This window comes from Excalfactoria chinensis, chromosome 13, assembly GCF_039878825.1.
Source record: "Excalfactoria chinensis isolate bCotChi1 chromosome 13, bCotChi1.hap2, whole genome shotgun sequence".
Classification (NCBI taxonomy): Eukaryota; Metazoa; Chordata; class Aves; order Galliformes; family Phasianidae; genus Excalfactoria; species Excalfactoria chinensis.
Genome location: NC_092837.1, coordinates 483,729 through 505,090, shown reverse-complemented (window position 1 = coordinate 505,090; position 21,362 = coordinate 483,729). Strand labels below are relative to the sequence as shown.

Genomic DNA, 21,362 nt, shown 5'->3' with positions numbered 1-21,362 from the left:
GCCCCAGGCAGTGCATGGCAGCCAACAGCATCCCCAGGTCCTCCTCCCCATGTGGGGGGAGACAAATGTGCCCACCCCACATCCCACTGCTGACTACCGAAGGCGAGCACTGGGAGCACTCCTCACACACTGCCTCAACTACAACTGAGACATCCTCACATAAAACAACCCCAGATCACCCCTTTCCGAAAGTGAGTGACAAACAGGTGCTCCCACTGCGCTGGGACAAAGCAGAGTTTTGGGGGGGATTCCTGACCCAGTGGGGCACTGACACCCCCCATGTTCTGTTGTTGCCTAGAATCACTTGGCCAGTGGCACCACACACAAAGCCTCCAAGTCTGCAAATGACAGCACACTGGGAAGCACCATAAATAACAGCAAACCAGGCTGCCAAACGAATAAGGATTTAGATCGTTCAAATCCCACATTATGAGTTGTCAAATCCAGTTTGACACTTGTAAGCATGTGATAGAAACTCACCTTCAGCACATCTGCCACCACAAGGCAGTCCCCCAGCACTGCAAGGACAGAGCAGGACCTACAGAAGGGATGGGGATGCTGCAGGTCCTGCATCTGCAGGAGTACATTTACCTGACATCACTATGGGATGCGGAGAGCACAGAGAGGTAATGAAAAACTGAAGAGTGCAGGGAGGGAAGCACAGAACTTGGCCGCAGGCTGACAGCAGGGACAGAGCATCAACTCTGCACCCAACTGCTCCATGGCACAGCACAACCCTGGAGCTCAGAGAGGGCTTTGAGGGCACAGCCCCTGGGATTCCTCTGGATAAAGCAGTGTAGATACTGGCCTCTGCTCCCAGGGAGGATTCCCAGCCCTGAGCCCCATGGGGACCTGTGGGTCTCATCTCACTCAGAAAGTTGTGAGGATCACTGCTTTCTCTGCTTAAAAGCGATTCTTTCAGTTATCCTTTTCATCTGCTTCTCAGCAAGGAGGGAGACTGTGAGGACTTCCCATTACCTGCAATTCACCCAATGTCAGCAATGACAACTTTGTGCCGCACATCAAAGCCTTAAATAAAGATTTGGAGTTTTGAAGTAGTGTTGCAAAAACACCATTGCAAAGGCTTGGACACTGCACAGCTTTTTAAACAGGAGCTCCGTCCTTCTTTCTGTTTTATAAGTTGGTGTTGACAAAAGAAAACAAATTGACCCACTCAAAACAAACAGCACTCAGCCCCAAGCACATGTGGCTTCCCAGGTGTGACCAGCTGACAAATGGAGAGCGTTTCTGGGAGCATTGCCTCTGTGACCCACGTGTGACAAGGACTTTGTGTATGGAAATTGTGGCATAGGTTTGGCCAGTTCATGCACTTCAAGGCTGCACAGATCCTGTTCACCTCTCCCAGTGATGGAACTGGGAAAGGCTCCCACGAGACAACTCCAGCACAGCCTGAGAGTCACAAAGAAAGGCTCTTCCGCAGACCCAAATACCCCACTACAATTCCTCTGCAGCTTTCTTCCCTGCCTTTGGAAAAACCAAACAAGAAAGGCACTGAGACCTCTTCAAAAAAGATGGAATTAAAAGCAACACTTAGGCAAGGCCACATGGTGGGCACACAGGGATGAGCTTCTCCACTCCACATGAACTCAGCAGAGTTTGGCTGTGGGTCACTGGGGTTGCACTGGGCAAACTGTCCTCCAGCAAACTGCGGTGCCACATGGTGAGGGCATGGAAGGGAGTGGGACAGCAGAGGTTCAATATGGATCTAATGGCATGCAAAATCACATTGATCTGCATTGATTTTTCCCCACTGAGGGGAATGATAGCCTGGCAAACAGAAATCAATTCCACTGCATTAAGCCCAGTAAGAATCTCATATCATCAGCACAACCAAAACATGATTACACACCAACACAGTGAAGCACAGTGCCTGAAGCACAGCACCTGCCTGAGCCCTCAGCCTGCAGGACTGCACCTCCAGACCCCGGGGAGGAGTGCAGCCCCTCCCCACAGCACGGCTTGGCTGCAGCGGGGCTGGGTGCAGCACACAGCAAGATGGGGACCATTTCCCTACAGCACGGTGCAGTGCTGCCCAGATAGCAGCAGCTGCGAATCTTTCCCGAAATGGAATAAAGCTCCTAGATTTAAATGCTAAAAATACCATCACATTCAAAATTCTCTGCCCTTGTTACAGCGCAGAATAATTTAGTGCTGCAGACCCAGACTGAAGACATTTCCATCTGGCAGCTCCTCCAGTGTGGCTCTGCAGCTTCGCCCACCACAGTGCCTACATTAAAGAATGTGAACTTACTTCTCTCCCACTGTCCTCACAAGGCTTAATGCGCTGTAACTGCTTAAAATGAGAGCTCAGAAGGAGCCAATCTCAGGGAAGCACTGAGCACTGCAGTGCCCCGGCTCACGGCACACAGGGCTCAGGGTGCCCGCACTGCCCACACCAGAACAGACTGCACAGCTTCCCAACACACTTAGCCCTCCAGGCTCCTCTGCTGCACCCCAGCTGCAGAGCTCACACTGCCACCTCTTTGCTGGGACACCAGGGAACTCTGACCAAAAACCCTTCAGAATATTAATAGGAAAACCATGTCTGTCTGCAAAAGGGTGATCTTAAAATAAATCAGATGTAGAAAGCACCTTAGCATTGATCAAGTCCCCCTTCCTTCTCAATTTAACACCTTTAAAAGCTCCAAGGAACTCCAAGAACCATCTTTCTAAGCCTCATGGACAGCTCCATCTCCACGGTGACACTGTTGGATGGGGCATCAAACCCCAGGGCACCTCTGGTTGATGGCACACAGCAGGAAGCGGATAAGGAAGGGGTCTGGTTTCCAAACACCTCCTGAAACCCCCTCACTCCCAGTGACACCACATTGCTGCAGTCTGCTACAGCTGGTACAGAAGACATAAACTCCCAGATATTACCTGCTCTTTGTAGATAAAATATCTTTACATTCAGCAGGAATACAAAGATTGCTTTTCTAGCAGAGACAACTTTGTGCTGATGACTACAGCAACCAGCTCCGATCATCATTACACACATATTCTCCAGGCAGTGCCTTGCAGGACAAGGAAACCCCGATACACGCACAGCACTGTCAGGCTGCCGTAGCAGCAGAAGGGTGGGAGCGCTGACAGCAGCACCGATGCTCTGCCAAGCGCTCAGCATGCTGCACATTCTGCCTTTCTGGTCACCTCGCTGAAGCCATCTGTCAACTTATCAGTAAAACCATTGATTTTTTTAAAAACTGTAATTAGAAGTACCCAAATGTCAGCTAAGTGAGTAAAATTTGGAAGCTGCGAGCTTTCCTCTCGTAGCCAGCAGCTGTTTTCAGCTTAAGAGTGGTATTTGTCACATTTTGCATTGATGTCACTGTCTGTTCTTCTACCATTAGTCCCATTTGATGCACAAGGAACAAGCAGTCAGGGTGAATGCAGAGAGCACAACTTGCAGCAACTTGCACAGATTTCCTCCTGCCAGGGGGTTTAGGCAAGGCAATGATGTTGGCTGGGACAGGGAGGTGAGGAATGGCAAATGCCCACTTGGCTGTGAGGCTGCAGGGACAGCACAGGGGTCCTAACCCATGGGGAATGGGAAAGCCAGCACAGTGTGCCCAATGGGTGGCTGAGTCCCCCTGGCATCCCTCTGCCCCAGAGGAACACTGTGTGAAAACCACAGACCAGAGAGCACTGCATTGGAAAGAACACACCTAATATACCAGTTCTATACTTAGGAGAAAGTAAACACATTAAAGCCACACACAGACAGTTGCTGGCATTTGTTGCCTGGATTAGAATGTAATCAGCTAAAAATGGCTTAATCCAACATCTGGAGCAGTATTGAGCTGGAGGCACCAAGGAAGGGTTTCTCTCTGCTGGGCTCCGGCAGCACTGCAGCCCCTGACAGGCTGCCCCAGGGCCCAGCAGTGCCTTTCGGGGGCACGGCCCCTCTGGGAGCAGTGGGCATGGCCAGGGAAGCCCAACAGCCCCATACTGGGTCAAGCCCCCAGCTCTCTGGTTAAAGCTCCATGTCTGCCTGCTTTAGTGCTTCCTTCCAGGGCTGAGCACTGTGCCATCACTTTAAGTCTGCCCTGAAGGAGATGGTTTCAGGACATTTTCCATGCAATATTTTAATTAAACTTTCGTTTTCTCGCCTTGGCATAAAGTTCATAAGATGATGTTCCAAGTCTCTAAAATGAAATGTTTAAAAGTAATTTGTGAAGCAGCTGAAGACAGAGATTATAACTATAAATTAATTCATGTTTAGAACTTGGCATTTCTGCTCATGTTGGTTCACAGTGCGTGCTGTGTTACTGTACATAAGGATGCTCAGCACCCCTGTAAGCACACAGGTCCCCACTGCTGGCAGCAGCCCCATCAAGGGTGTCCAACATCAGCATGAAGCTGCAGCAGTTCACCCAGCTCTGCACGCACCAGGCAGAGCACACAGCAGTGCTGCTGGGTGCACTGCTTCCACATTCTTGCTAGTAAATAACAGAGAGCAAAAAGCAAATGGCACCAAACAAACCAAACAACGCCAAACAAACCAACCCCAAGCCCCACTTGTTCTATGAACTGTATCATGACAAATATTTCTTTTTGAAACCCATCAGGAGTTTCTGTTTCAACAAACACGTCTGCCTGTACTGCTCTTCTCCTGATAAAGGTTTGGTACACAGCTGAAATACCATCTCAAGTTTGCCCAGAAGATACAACCTTGCTTACTTCCCTGCATAATAAATCACTTTGGTCTGCATCTGAAATGGAGAGGCCACAGCCATGCTATTTCTAGGACCTCTGGTGTTGAGGTAATAGGAATTCATGTTTACTATTAGAGAACTAATATTTTTAAGCTTAACGATGCCCACTGTCAGAACTCCTGCCAGGCTGCTCATCGTCATCATCTGAAAGAAATATACACAACAGAACTCTGAAAAGCCCTCTGATAGCACACAGCCAAGGGGCACCTGCTGGCTGCTCCCTGCCAAAGCCTTGCTGTTGTCACAAAAGCAGCCTGCTCACTTTATTGTGAGCTGACCGTGCAAACAGCTACAGTTTAAGAGCTGAAGGAGAAAATACCCTCCAGAGCAGTCTATGGGGCTCAGCTGAGCACCTTCCTGCTGAGACACGTGGGCTCCATGGGAAGGGTGCAGAGGCAGAACGGAGCCCTCAGCACAGCTGCAGCGGAGCTGCTCTGCAGCCCTCCAGGCGATGCCCACTGTGTCTGGGACAGCCCCAGGTGCTGCTGCTGCAATGCCCTTCCAGTCACCAAACTCACTCCCTGCCCCCTTTGCTTACATTTTTAATAAATCATCACTCCATGGATTTCGTCCTCCTGAAATTCCCACTGGCTCTCATTGTAGTCTATCTTTAGTGGCAACAGGCAGGCAAACAAACCTCACTCATTATTAGGGAATAAACTCCAGGATGTAAGAAGCTTCCAAATGGAAGTACGGACATTCATTAGATCAAATGAAAACCCTCTCTTAGTCAGATGGGATTAAATTAAACTGATTCTGACAGGGCATTAAGGATCTCTGCTGGGAGGTCCATTGCTGGTGTTGGGGGCTGTACCACTGACAGATGATGCCCTGCCAAGGTCCCTCCAGGCAGCCACCCCCCCTTCCCCTCCCAGCAGTGGTGGAGCACCCCACGCCCCACAGACCCCACTGAAACTGGGGACAGCAGTGTGGACTGCACAGACTGCACTGGGAAACTGCTGCCCACTGCAATGGAAACCTGGGGATCACCAAATCCAGAACAGAAAATGTGCTGAGGATTGTGAGCACGTGTTTGGGTTTCTTCTTTCAGCAGCGGAAAAAGTGAAAACGCAAATTAACCTCAGCTGTTGGAAGAACACCCTGCAGAAACGAGATGCAGAATGGGGCGCGAATCAAAAAATAATAATAATAATAAAAATAGCCACAATGCTCTGGGGACATTCAGCTATTACACAGAGTTGTTATTTGGCTGATTTTCACACTTCATTAGCATATGCATAATTTAACAAGGGAACGTGCTGAGGGCTGGCAAGACATAAGAGCCACTTTCTCAAACATGAACTGTAAATTGGGGCTGCCACAGTTTGAGGGTTTTTTTTAATCACGGCAGAAAAGCAGCAGACACCAATTCCAGGCCCTGGGCAGAAGGGATCGGCGTGCAGGAACTGAGGACCAAAAGACAGACAGACAGACAGACAGCTCGCCCTGCAGCAAGGCTGGGACAGAACGCAGCACATCCAGCTTCAGATGATGCTGAGCTGCTTAGAAGCACTTTAAATAGAAATAGATAAATGTAGGTGAAAATTACATAGCAAATCCACACCTTTCTACCGCAAGAAGTGTTTGTGTTCTGCCAGTTAATGAGGAAATCAGTATTACGGGCTGTGCCAAGTGAACAGCCTGTGGCAGTGGGTCTGGCTACTCCAATGCACAGCTCCTATTTTTTTGCAACAGCAAAAAAGCACTAAGAATAATTTCCCAGCCTGTAATTGTGGGAAGAAGGAACTAAATTTTTTCATGACCACATTTTCATCCAAACTTTTGAAATTAAAAGCAGAATTTCTCATCAGAATTTCCTCCCAGAGCTGCCCAGCTTCCCATCTCAGCCCACCCCTGAATTGTGCCCAGCTCTGCAGGCTCAGCCCCGCAGCACAGCGATCTGTCAGCCCTGTGCACGCTGCTGGCCCACTGCAGCCCAGCTCTGCACCAGCACAAACCACCACTTTCGTGCCCCTGGCAGCTGCAGCCACTGCACCAAGCGCTGACTGCACCGCGGGCTGCACAGCATTACCTCCACTGCTTAATTGCCGCAGTAATTAATGAGTTTTCTTTGGCCTGCCGGTCCCTGGGAGCAGTGCTGCCATAATCACAGAAAGAGAGAACAGCTGACTTGCTGGGAGCATCCCTGAAACTGGGGAAGCATTTTGGAAAGCTGGAGCTCACCCTGCTGCTGCTGCCCTGCACCCCCACCCTGCAGCACCATCTCTCTGCGTGGGAGCCCCCACATGGCCTCAGCCATGGGAACAGAGATGTTGCCCAGTGGATAGAAGGCCTCTCCCACTGCCATGGGCACCGCCAGTGCTTCCTGGGAGCTCCATGTGGGAGACGGGGCAGGAAACAAAAGTCCACCTTGACCTAAGGCACTTGGATGGAAAGGGAAACACCAGGGCCAGCCACAGCACACAGGGCCCAAGGCCACCACCAGCGCTGCCCACAAAGCAGGCACGCTCCTCACTGCCACCCACACCTCCTGGGGTGCTGCACTGAGCTGAGGGCACAGCGTGGGGTGGCTGAGCTGACAAGGGCCATCCAAAGGCTGAGATGAGCCCTTGTGGGGAAATACCCAAATGCATTGCTCCTTTTCCTCCTTACTCTGTGTCAACAACATTCCCAACAACCATTCCGGTCTGTAATTTCTCCAAATTTTAGCAGATGTTCTGTTCAGGAAACTGCAAGCAGATATAGGATTTGAATAATGGCACGAGGCCTGGGAGATGTTTCTTTACATGACTAACTGACCACAGCCATTTGTTTTACAACAGGGATGCTCAATGATCTGTGCACACAGATTGATTCAGACCCTGCCTGCCGTAGTGGCTGACGTCACCCTGGCACACATCACTGGCACTTGGACTCCGACTGCAGGGATGAGGGCTGTGAAAGAAGTCCCCATGGCTCTCCAAGATGGGCTGTAAGCTGCGGCAGAGCCAGTCAGTGGGTAACCCGACATCACAGCGAGAGGAACCTGACAATCGGGAAAGCAAATTTCACAAGCAAAGCGGGATTGGTGAAGCCCCACTTTCAGGGCATCCATAGCCTCCCACTGCTGGCACTATTTTTGCACGCTTCATCTAATGTTTCTGATGTTTTTCATGCAATATTTGTTGCACAGACAGCAGGATGACCTCTCCACTACCCCTGTGCTCCACTGCCTGCACAGTCCATCCAGCGCCACAGGGCTCAGCCCTCAGCCTCGCGGCAGCTCTAGCAGTGCTAACGAGCAAATAGGAGCCCAGGGGATGAGCACCTCCTGGGCAGAACGCAAGGCAAAAGCTGACTGCTTTAGCAAAGAGTGTCTACATGTAAGTAGTATTTTTCCATCGCTGTACAGTGAATAAATTGGGGGAAGAAAATAATATCTTTGTCATATCCTAAAGCTCCCTGACATTGCTTACAGCTGAAATACTGCTGTACTGAGATGCTGAGTGATAACTGGCATGTGAAACTCACTCTAACTAAAAGTGGATGTGACAAACACATCTGAATTGTCCAAATTAAGCAGCTGATGGCAGTACCTGTCACCATCCAGGTAACCCTGCTGGCTGTAAGCACTGCATTTCAATTGGTCCAACTTCCAGGAAGGGCAAATGTTAACGGATCCTTGAAAGGTTATTTTTACTCTGACTTTTAATGAAGGAACAAGAAAGTTTATGACTGTGGAAGAACTACTAGAGTTTCTCCATTGGAAGAAAAGACTTGGATGCCATTTTGTGTTGTTGTGTTTTGCTGCACATAAATAATCACAAGTGAGAATGCAATACTTTGAAGTTGAGCCTATGAGTTGAGGGTAATAAATTATGCAGAACTCTTTGTGCTAGGAATGGCAATGCTTCAAGATGATGCAACTAGGCGTTTTCTAAACCTCTTCTAAAAACCCAGAGAAATCCTGGGACCAAACCATATGGCTCAAATCAGCCACCCATAGCAAGCTTAATGCCTCAGCCAGTCAGCAAGGATTTGGGCAATTAGGTTATTAATGTGTTTATGCAAACACAGAGAAAAAGATTTGGGGAAAGTCTCCTTGATTTCTCCCTATCAAACCTATTGAGCAGCACAGAGTTCAGAGAACATCAGCCCAAAATGAATTTAAAGGAGCCAAAGCAGCTGATTCTGTACCCACACTACAGCAGTGTGCAATGCCCAGGAGAAGAGTACCAACAAAACAGAGCCCCAGCAAATACTGACCCACTGAGCAGCAGGCTCAGCTGCCAGCCCCAGCCCTGCCCTCATCTCCTGCTCCATACACAGCGGCAGAGCTTCCAACCCCAGCAACCCCTCAGCCTAGGCTGTGCCCACAATAGTTTGGGTTGGTCTGTGACCAGTTGTGAGTGTGTCTATGTTCACACAGTGCTCTGCAAGGGGAGCACAGCAGCTGCCCGGTATGTCTTCAGGAGGGGAAGGCAGCTCTGTCAGATGGAGCTGTGTTACACTTGGGGTCAATGGGAAGAGGCAAAACGATCCCTTGTGTCCTTGAAAGTCCACCAAATCTTTGGAGGAAATCTGCTGTATCGGTTACAGTTTATTATTATATATCCTTGGCTCAGGAACAGGAATATTTAATTAAACTAATTGTTTCTGGTTGGGGAAGGGAGCCTTTACACTTGGACAAAAGTGCCTATAAACCACTGTGCTTCTGCCGGCTTGGGCTGCGGGTCAGGTTTTACATGTTCTGAGAAGATTAACTTTACTCCTAGTGAAGAATTTAATTACAGGAAGTGATTAGTCAAGTGCTCCCAGTCAATACAACTGCAGTACAAACTGCTAAGGAGTGTGTTTTCTATTACATGGGTAGCCAAAGAATGGCTAAACTGTAGCAGTGCCATTTGGGTTTAAGTGATACCAGCAAGCCCTGGGTCTCCATGGGAAAATTACAACATGCTGACTCAAGCAACATTCAGCAGGGCTGGAGAGGGGGAAGCCAATAAAAAGGCAGCAGGAGACTGAAACTCCATTTTGAAATACAGAAATAACACCATTTTACAGGCTTCTTGTTTTCTAATTGCAGTGCTGCAAAAATCAATGGCTTTTGGAAAGTAAAAGAAACACACACAGTGAACTGCTTGGAAACCCCACTAAGCCATAAACCTTATATTGATATAAGGTAAATATCAATATTGTTTTCCCCAGTTTTTTTGTTTTGTTTTGTTGTTGTGGTTGTGGTTGTTTGGGACAAAGAATTGATCTGCTTTATCATTTTTCACTCCTGGTTAGGAACTGTACCAGCACGTATCTCACAAGGGAGAAAATCTTCTAATTAAGCAGACCAAACACGGCAGCCATTGGAGGCTGGAAAGCTAACAGCACTACACAAAAGACAACTCCAAGTCTAACCAAGTATCTCTGCATTCCCACCCTGAGTGCAGCACCTACAACAAGCTGCCTTCCTGCACACTGCCATGCTGAGATACTTAAATGGCACAGGGGAAGCACAGCCCATTCCTCGAGGTGGGAATGTCCAGGATGGGCTGCCTGGCAGAATTCTGTGCAGCAACAGACAGCCCCATGGATCGCCCTACGCTTAGCTATGGCAGCTCTGCAAGGACAGCTGAAGGTGAAGGATGTCCCAGAACCAATGCCATGTGGGTATCTGCCACCTGAATGGAACATTAACTTCACGGAATTACAGTATTTCCCAGCACTCTGTCAGAACATGATTTTTCCCAAAAAACCATTCCCACAAGCTTAATCTAGATGAGCTATTATCATTATCCATAGGGAGCTTCTTCTCACTTAATGAATCCAATCATATTATACGCTGTCAGGCTAACTTCACAGAGGCAGCTTGTCGCTAGATGACAAAGCACCAGCTCCACCAGGCAGTTCCTGGCTTGGGTCAAGAGTGCCCTCCACATCACCGTTACTTCAGACTTCAGTGACCCTCACCTGCACCACTGGCACAAAACAAAGCCTCCTGGAAACACAGTAGGTGCAAACAAATGTGTCTTGAGACAGGCTTTAAAGCAGAACTGACAATCACACCCTTTGCAGGGAATACAATTGCTGCACACTTATCCAAGCCAAAGAAAATTTCCGTGCACCTGGGGAAGCAGAGCTAGCAAAGACAACATCATGGTGTGTTCCCCTCCTGCCAAGTACCACCTGCACCACCTCATGGGGCAGCACTGCTGGGTCCTGCAGCCCTGCCTGCAGCCACAGCTCTGCAGCTAGCAGCAGCACCTGAGGCTGAAAGGGCAGATGTTTCTTTTCAGAGCTGAGTTGCATTAAGAGGAGGAAAAAAGCTGCCTCTTTCTGGCAAATCTTTGTCCACCAGATTCCATCACCTTGTCAGTAACTTCGCACATTGTCAGAAACAGATTGCAAGGAAAAAAGGAGGTTTGGTTAGACAGGAGCTCTGCAGAACAGGATGGAATTGAGAGAACAGAGTGCTGCAGCACATCAGGATTTGGCTCTGCAGTGGTGCTCTGAACCAGGCCAAGTTTCCTGCCTGGATTCACAATGAACATTTATAACCAGTTAAGTAACAGCTGCATATCCATCAAACATGTTGTATTAGCACCCTGAAAACATAAAAGTCATGAAGCAAAGAAGGCAGCTGAAGCACTCTGTCCAGGAGAGGAACTCAGGCGCCAGCCACATCTACTGCGATGAATGCTCCCTGGTGCCCAGCCCCAGCCAACATGCATGGTGTAATCGGCAAGCTTACAAGTTGTGTCAGTGGGAGCCCCATGGCTGGAGGTCAGGGCACTCCTATCGACGAAGACTTTAGCAAATGTTTTTTTGCTGCCACAGTACAGAATGGGCCATTACTGGAGGTTGGGGCAGAAAAGATCAATAAATATAAAAAAGTCAAACAAGCACATCTGTGCCCATAAATCCAGCTGGCAGTATTGGGTACAACCCAACCTCTGCATCCATAGCAGGAAGTAGGGCAGGACTGCCAGCACAGGGGGCAAAGGCACTATGAGCATCCCATCCCACAGCACGACAGCATCAGGATGGCACGGCACACACCAGCCACAGGTGACTCTAGCAGAGCTCTCTCAACTCTTTAAACAAACAAAGTCTTTAAGAACAGAACTCCAAATCCCTGCTGATTTCCAAGGCTGCACGCGTCCTTGGCAAGTGGAACACACCAGCCATGAGCACAGCTTGGAGCCATTTCTGGCAGCTTCTCTCTCTAAATCCAGCTCAGTGCACAGTGCCCCCCTTGCCTCCAAGAGATCCCCATCTCACCCACACTGCACTGCAGCCCCACAGCTGCCAGCAGCTCCATGGCACCAGACGCTGCCCCTGCAAGGGAATGGAAGCAGAACAAGCAGGTTTGGATACAGAACAGAGGCAAGGACAAGGACTGGTGAGAGGATGAGGAGAAAGAAATAGGGATTACAATAAAAGGAAAGAGAAAAGATACTAAAATTAGAAAAGACAGACAAAAGATGAAAGGGGAGATGAGAGGAGCTGACAGAAGGAGGGCTCAAACTGTGCAGAAAGCTGTGCAAAGAGATGGCTGCCCATCTCCTCCAGCCTCACTGCCCAGGGCAAGGATCTGCATGGCAGTAGCTCAGTGCAGCGGGATGAGGACACCCTGCAGGCTCCTGAGCAGCTTAAGGAAGTGTGAAATTCCAGCAAAGGATCTATGAATGATGTATAAAATAATGTCACGGTTCTTTAACTTTAGCAACAGATTTACACGGTTATGGAAGCAGGAGGCAAAATGCAATTTGGGGAATAAAATTAACTGGAGTTCCTGAGACTCCAAGCAGAGAAAAAATAAACTCAAAATCCCCAGCCATGAATGCATCACGTTCACAGCCACCAGCACTAGAAGGGGTTGGGAGCTGCAGTCCCCCAACTGCACTGCCCACACACCCAACCCACGGGAGAACACACAGCAAGAACTGCACCCACCTCACCGGAGCAGGGCTGAATTTACAATAACACAATTACAATTAACACAGCAGACACACCCCACTTGCCCTCCTGAATGTTTCCATGGGGAGGCAAAGAATTTTTTCCAGTAGTCAAGAATGGCAAGCAGAACACTCATGAATGGTAATTGCAAAGCTGGGTATGCTCAGTTCAGTGCACGGGTACGTGAGGCATTAAGTGAAGGCACCAACAACCACTTCCAGCTGTAAGGGCTGCCAAATTCCCTATCCCTTGAGATAGGAGGTTCTCAGCAATGCTCATGTCTCCTGTCTTTCTGCTTCCTCCTGCCGGCAACATATCCCTGTTAGAAAGGGAGATTTAGCTTCTGCTTCCCATACAGAAAACCACCACGCAGAGAGGGCAAGATGCACTCCAGTTGATTCCAGCTGTTTGAGAAGAAAGGCAACAAGTCCAAATCCTCAGCAGCTAATGCCTTGGACAGCATGGATGAGAGGGAGGGAGCCCAACACTTCTCCCATCCCAGTGCCATGCAGACCTATGGGACAGTGGGATTGGGAAGCTGAGGGTGTGGATCAGGACCCTGCTTGCTGTTTGCACTGCTACCAGCACCACAGCTGGGTCCCAATGGCAGCCACAAACAGCAGGGGGATGTGCTGGGGGGTCTGCATGGCGGGGCCCCAGGGAAGCTTCATGCAGAATTCAAGGGCAGCATTTGGCTCTCAGAACCCAACATAGCAAGCCTAATTGCATTAACTACCACACAGCCTACTGCTTCATCTATAATGAGTTTTAGGATTCAGAAGCTCAGAACTGCATCTGTAGAAGCAGACTTGCAGGATTCAGCTATTAATAGCCCCTGGTACACACTTAGTTCCAGCAGAGGGACGTGAGGGGGAGGAGACAGCCAGATGGAGATAATGCATTTGGGTGACACAAAGCCAAAAAAGGCTGAACTGCTTCCCCATCCCTAACACAAAGCTCTGCCTTGCAGCAGGGAGCAAACAAAGCATCACACAATTAACTCATAAACATTCTAATTAGAAAGTTCTTACATTAGATCTAATGTCCAAACATGAGACTTCACTGTCTCCCCCTAAAGCCATGTAAAGATGAGGTAAGGCTGCAAGCTTCCATCCAGCTCCAAAGCAGCACTGCCAAGACCTGCCAAAATCAGTACATACTCTGGAAGAGCTCTAATGGACGCAAATCAGTACATCCATTTGTACAGCTCAGGCAAGAAGCCTCATCTCCTTTACGAGGTGCTCTGAAATCTGCCAGTGGGTCAGCACTGGAACCATTGCTTCTGTCAGAGTAGCAGAGAGGTGCCCTGGGCACATGGGTGGCAGTGCTGTCCCCAGGTCACCCCTGGCTGTGAGAGCAGCAAAGCTGTGTGCCAGGGAAGTGGACAGCCCCAACCGTGAGGCAATCACAGGCAGCACCTCAGGTGGACTAAAGTAGGTCATGCCTCCAGCATTGGCCTTCAGCTGCATGTTTACACAGAAGGAATGCTTCCTTATTACCTCCACGTCTGAGAAACGTTTGACAACCTGTTGCCGCACTTCAGCAGTAATTCCTGGCTGCTGGATTTTGCCACACTCCTCATGAGAACATCATTTCAGTGTCACACAGCAGCACAAGATGGGGTCTGTCCCAGCGCTGTAGTGCAGGAGCTGCTCTGTGCTCATGGAGTGCACAGCTCAGGGTACCACACACAGCACAATGCTGCGCCTAGCATCAGGCAAGGCTGGCAGAGATGGCTGCTCTGCAGCTTCCCAGGCACACACACAGCTCCAGCACACCTGCTGGCATCAGCTTGAAGTTTCCTCATTGCCACCATGCCTCAGGTACTCTCCTTCCCAACCATGGGCAGGATTATGCTCTGCACAAGAGCACAGCAAATGCAAACATCAGCAGCTCAGGTCAGCACACTACCCAGTTCAGCACAATGTTTTGGACCCACAGGCACTGCTATGGAGCTGAGATCCACTGCAATGAGACCCAGTAGTATTCTGCATGGCCGTGGGATGGCAACTGCAGGAATCCACAGCCCAGGGATCTGTGGGAGGAGGAGGGACGCCTCCTCCAGAGAATAGCAGAATTCAGCAGCATATCGCTGCTTGGAGACCTGCAGATCCCAATTCGCTTCAGTCTCTTCTAACATAATGACTTTTTGCAGAAGATAATTGCTGTGGAGATGCTTGCAAGGATTTTGACAGGCCTACGCAACCAGGCTCTGGCTTCTTCCAAAGAAACAACCAAACAAACCACAGGAACTCTGGAATCTGCATTACTTGTATCTTCCAGCTGAGACTGTTAGTCCTGAGCTGATCCTCACAATCAGGGACAGTCCCAAGCAGACATATAGCACACCACTCCTTGCTAGCAAGAATTATGCAGTGGGGAACCACCTACAAAGCAGCACTGCCAATGCTGTTATTATGACTAATGGTCTATCAAGCACAATCCAGGCCAAGTTCATCTAGGGACCTCCAAGGGGAGCCGTCGGAAATCTCCTCTCATTCTGCACACTCCACCCCAGCACCTAGCAGAGGATCACTGCCCTGGCAGCCGGATGGGCTCAGAGTTCCCACCCAGCACTGTTAAGGGCTCACCGGCAGGGCAGCTGTGAGCATTCTTCCTCCAACACCCCCACCACATCCTCTGCTCAGACAAAAGGTTTCTGCTACCTGCAGGCAGCTGGGGACTGACTGCTGCATCTGATTTCTGAAGGGTTCATTTCATACTTATCTGCCTGTACATGCTCAGATAACTCATATTAAAAGCGTGAGATGTTCAGCTCCCTTTAGATTTTAGTAGATCTCACGTGAATTAGCAGCTCATGAAAGCACCTCCTACAGTAGGTGGTTGGATGATGATCATCCCCTTCCCCTGCACAATCCAGCTGTCTGGGTAGAACAAAGCCTAACCACTGCCACAAGAGCCATTTCACTTCCTCAGGAAGAACAAAATGTTCCTTATTGCTCAGTGCAAAGTGGTCATCTCAGTATCCAGACAACTCAGCAGAGCTTCATCCCAGGAACCATCACAGCGTTTCACAACAGCACATCACAAAGAGCTTCCCTTAAAATGAAAAGACTAAAAAGAGCAATTCTTTGAGCTGTTCATAAGGAAGCTGGGAACATGCACAAGTGGCTGCAGAGGCAGTGGGGCTCTTCACTTCTCTACCACAATTCATAATCCTTGGAACAGAGCAACAGCCAACAGCGGACTCTAGCACTACATGTATGACCCTCAATACACCTTCTAAATGCCCAGCATCAGGGCAGTAACAAGGACCAGCCTCACCTCAGCTGTTCCACAGGTCTCAATAAGGCTAAACGCAGTGCTCAGCAGCACAGCAGTGACAGAGGCTCCTCACCCACCTCAAAGACAGGTCAAGCAACCGGCACTAAGGACACTGCATCTGGCAGCAATGCTGAAGGGCCCTAAGGAAGCAAAGTTCATTTTCTCCCTGTTTGTGGGGGATGAGCAACCCACACCTGCACACTACAGCTCTTACAGCATGTCCTGAGGCTGTGCTCTGCAGAGCTGCCACATTTCTGCAGCACCATGCTTAGTGACAGAGGGTTCTTCCAGGAGCTGCACCACGAACACCAGAATACAAGCACTTACTGCTCTGCACCATATATCTGAGCAAGTGTAATGGCAGCAGCCAGGTGTTAAACAAGTGATAGCTTCCCCCAGACAGCAGTCAGCATCTGGCTCCCATCAGCCTGAGCTCTGCAGGAGAGGACGGCTCCTCTGCACTCTCCTGACCTCTCTCACCTTCTCACCCAGTAATATTTACTAAGCCTGCAACTGAAGCCATCCATCATGCTTACTAACATCACTCATCAGCTGCTAACTTCAACAAGGCTGCACAGAAATGAACTGTCAGTAGCAGGTACTGACATTTGGCCTAATGCTCGTGTTTGTCAGGCTGCTTTTCAGCAGTCAGATTCCTTTTCCTTTACTCACTAAACACAACAAAGGCAACACAAGGAAATGCCTAATGACAAGCCATGGGGCTGCACTGCTCATTTCAGGAGCAGTGACACAGCCACATGTGAGCAGAATTGCACCTGGGGATGTGGAGCTCGACTGCTCCAGGCTCAGCGGCAGCACCCAGAGCTGCCGGAGAAAGCACTGGGCTGCAGAGTGCTCCATTAAATAACAGCTGGAATACGTTTGCTATGAATAGATATGCCAATGAGGACCTCTAAATTAAGTATGAAAACGCCAAGATTAAGCTTAAAAAAGAAGACACAATGGCCTTCAAAAGTCTACAAGACCCTGAAAACTACCACAGTCAAGAACCAATGCACACACAGCTGAGCTCACTGAACTGACACCGAAGTGGTTATTCCAAGATACAGCGCTCCTCCTGTTCCCATGTTTCTTGGGGTGCATCAGTACTTTGTGCAGCCTTGGAGCTGCAGATCTAAGCAGGCACCCAACAGAAATTTTACACTAACCTACAGAATTATATCAAATCCCCTTTGAGGATGTTATCACAGGGTTAACATCCACTCTGGCTTCAGATAATACAGCAGCAATAAACGGTAATGTGCACTAAAGAACATGATTTAGATTTTGCTGAGCAGGCTTGGCATCTATAAATCTCAGCACTGCTAACATTTGAAGTTGTTATTCCAGTGACAAAAAAAAAAAAAAAAAAAAAAAAAAAAAAAAGACATGAGGGAGACAACAGTCTTTATCTCCATTAACGTTTTGTTGTTATTCAGAGAATAACAACATGGACTGATTTAAGCCAAATGACAGCGGTTTGTTCACATACTCAGAGGGCAGAGATAGTGGTTGTGTTTTACACCCACTCTTTGCGTTGAACCACAGGGCAGAGGAGAACAAAATGGGGGATTAGTTGTCTATTTTGGTTTCTGGTTTCTATTTTCATCACCTTTCCATTGAAAGGATCTACTTTAGCACGGATTTAAGAGCGAAGGTCCGTCAAACACTGCTGAGCTGCTGCCCACCTTGCACACACACAAGAAAGCAAACAGTTCTAAAAAGAAACAAAAAGGCTGTGCAAGATTTCTGCCTGGAAATTGCTCTCTCCTACAGCCCTGAAGCCCAAACTTCCGTGATTTCTTCAACCTCCCAGGAGGTTGCAATAAAATGCACCTAACCTACTTGGAGTTTTTCTTTCTCCCCAAGGCATGTATTGTACCTCAAAGCACTACAACATCCTTTGCAAGCTGACCCCAAAACAAAGAGAGCTGAAGCTGCAGTGAGGGTTGGTTTACTGAAGCAGTAAGAGATTGAAAAGCAACAAAATAAAGGGCCACAGAAGCCACGCAGCCACCTCCCGAGCTCCTGGATCTCCAATACTGCTGAGGTTGGCACTGCTGGTGCCCAGACACCCACCCCAAATAGCAGTGGCCATCAGAGCCGCATACCCTGGCAATCCCACCCACATTTGCTGTGCAGTGAAAAGTGACAGAAATACCTCAGGCTGCCCCCCTTCAGTTGCTGTCCAGCCCCAGCCCACCCTCAAGCTCTGCTGCCTTGCTCTTGCTGCACAGATCCATGGAACAGAGCAGGAAGATCAGAGCAGGGATCACAGGGATAACAACAGGGCCCAGCACTTCCTCCAGTCTCCTCCATTCCGAAAGAGGTACCACCAACTTGTGTCTGTGCCTCCAGAGCCAAAGGCCAACAGCACAGCACAAAGGGAAGCAGTGCCATTCTCCATCCCTTCCATGGCTGCAGCCATGATGGAAAAGCAAAATCTTTCAGTCAAAGATCCATCAAAAGTTTCCCCCTTGAGAAATTAGGTTTATGATACATCAGGAGAAAAATAACAGCCAGTGCTGGGATGACTGCTCTGAATAGAGATATCGACTCTAATTGTTCAATTACACCTTTACTGGGGAGGACAGCAGGATGTAAGCTGTGTAAAGCGCTTCTCACAATGTACAAACAACATCTCCCCTCAGAGGTAAGAGCTGCCACATGGCGTGTGCCCATTTCACACAGAATTACACTTTTGGAGCATCTGGGACATCAGATATGGGTGGTGCAGGCACCACGAGGCACTGACCACCCTACAGGCTGTTTCCCACCACTGCCTGAACCCTGTGGTGCAGGGGTTCCTGCCAATGAGCAGAGTGGCTCCATCCTCCAGCCACATCCACACCTCCCTGCCCCAGCATGCACATTGGCCTCCTGCTCCTCCACACCGCAGAGTGCTCAAGCAGCCATGGTTGTGCTCCTGGCCCAGTTCTCTGGCTGCAGGGCTGGGATGCTGCCAACACCTGAAGGCACAGTTCTGGGGAGCAGAAAGGAGTGCAGGAGGAGCATGGGATGCACAGCCAAGATCTGCAGGGGCACTGGGGGAAGTGGGCATGTGCTGGGTGCTCAGCCTCCAGCTTGAAGCTCCCCCAGCCTGCAGCCCAGCCCTGCGTGGCCCCTCGCTCCCTGCAGTACCCATCTCCGTGGCTGCAGCTGGGCTTTGTGCCTGCTCAGCACATCAACATAAGCACTTCCAGCTCCTGGTCACAGCCACGCAGCCGAGTTGGGAGGAGCGAGCGGCTGCTATTTTTAACCTGCTTGATCAGCATCCTGCCACGTCAACAGCAGCCTCAGCCCTGCTGCACTGTTGTTCCACTGCCTCACCTCCACACACCTCTCACAGCCTACGCCAGACTATTTCCAGCACCTCACATAGCCAAACTTCAGTTTTCAAAGGATCTCTTCCCCCAAATCCCCAGGGAGAGGAATATCTCTGATCCAGCCCAGACCTGAAACCAAGCAGCAGCTGATAATCACCTTTCATGACCTTGCCTGTTTTCTTCTCACAGACACTGTTCACAGGGGTCTAATGACCCACAAGCTGGGAGCTTCCCAGCTGTGTTTCCCTGTAGGTAACTGCTGTTCTGGGGAGGTTTCGGAGGTTTCCCACCTGATCTCTCATGCCTCTGTCCCAGCACAGCCCAGGGAGACCACTGCCCTGACACGGCTGCAGGACAGAGCCCAGGGTGTGAGCACTCTGCATCAGTACAGCCACCCCATCAGCAGTGGGACTGAGTTGCAGCATTACCTGCTGCCAGCACTCCCAGTAATCCGGGATTACAGAGTCCCCAAGCAAATCTATTCTCTCCTTAATCCACAGATTAGAGCATCCCAAGTCAGCTTTGACGCGGTACACTAGGAATGGCCAAGTTAGACTCATCCCCTTTGCAGTGATCCCAGGATTAGACAGGAGACACGTCCACAGCCCTGCAGAACAACCAGACCATGTGCAGGGTGAGGCTGGGGAGCCCTATAATGTCTGTGTATAAATAAAAGCACAAAGGATGGAGTTGTGTAATCAAAGTACTTACGTGATAAAACAACCACTTCAAGGAGGTTCCTGGATTAATCAAATCTCAATCCAGATGATCCCCAGAGAGCAATTAACATCATTTGTGACAACAAAAATACCTGGTAGCTCTCATCCTGAGCCAGGCGGGGGAAACACCTCACTTCCTGCTTCTAAGAGGACTTCAGCATAGGCAGAAAAGAAAGTCACTGTCACTGCCACAGAGAGCTCTTAGCAAGTGGACACAAAGTGAGAAAGCTTTTAGGTACTCAGTACTGCGAGACCTGACTTCATAGAGAAGCTGATCCATTCCTGCAGCTCTGCTGGTGCAAGGAGAATGCAGCAGCCACCCAGGTCGCCCAGTGACCTGAGAGAATGAGTGGCCAGAGGCAACCAGGTTTGGGTACATGGATTGTTTCTCCCTCCACAAACCAGAACATCTAATGTGCAGCCCTGAGGAAGCTGCTCACAATCCAATGCTCCTGGGACCTGTGGGACAGGGACTGCTATGCATAGGGCAGGGCTGAATGGGAATGGAGGGTGGCATGGGGGCTACAGCTGGGAGTAGTAAGATTAAACTGAGAAATAAGAAATGAGAGTTTAATGACAGATTTCTTAATGGCAAATCTATTTGATTTTGGAAACACAGTTCAGAGAAATTAAAGATTCACTGTAGCACCAGCCATCACCAGCGCACGGGGGTGCAGGCAGGAGCTGTATCCTCAGCATCTGGCAGAGCCCTGGGGCCACCCAGTGCCCCACAGATGTGGCCATGATGGCAGAAAGCGGGGATAATGCTGGGGGTGCAGCCAAGGGCTGGACTGTGGGACTGGGACAGCACTGGTTGTCCAAAGGCAGGAGTTGGGAGAGGCTGCTAGCAAGGCCGGGTATCCTGCACAGCTCCCCAAAGTGCTCTGCTAGAAAGTGAGTGTGCCATGGAAATGCCAGCCAATGCCTCACTGCCCGGCACTGGGGCACTGGCTGCAGTACGTACAGCTGGGGCAAACACCACACAATGCATGCTGCAGTCCTCTCCTCCCACAGCTCTCCTGTGTCTGCACATGGAGGGGAGAACTCTTCCCCTGGAGCAAGGGAGCAGACATTTGGGAGGGAAGGACATCTGTCAGACCTCATAGTATTTCCCTGTGTACTGTACCAGACCAGCAGGAAGGCACAGCTCTCCAAGAGCCCTATAACAGTGCCAAGCTACATGGGCTTTCTGCCACTGCAGCCCGAGTCCCACGGCTGCACAAAAGGTAGAGATGGAGAAGACAGGAGGACCCTGCCCCGCTACCAGGCACCTGGTGCATGGAGACGTGCTCCATGGCCACACACAGACACAACCCCCAGAGCACAACCCCAGTTCTGCCACACACCTGGTGTGCCATTGGCTAAGCCCTGATGGCCACAAGCTCCCATTCTACCCAAACCTC

General features: G+C 49.7%; 1 protein-coding gene across 4 annotated transcripts in view; it reads right to left on the bottom strand.

The window, feature by feature from the left end:
• PPP2R2B (protein phosphatase 2 regulatory subunit Bbeta) overlaps nt 1-21,362 on the bottom strand; it is a 75,924-nt gene that overhangs the window by 22,077 nt on the left and 32,485 nt on the right. The gene's annotated exons all lie outside the window — the stretch shown is intronic.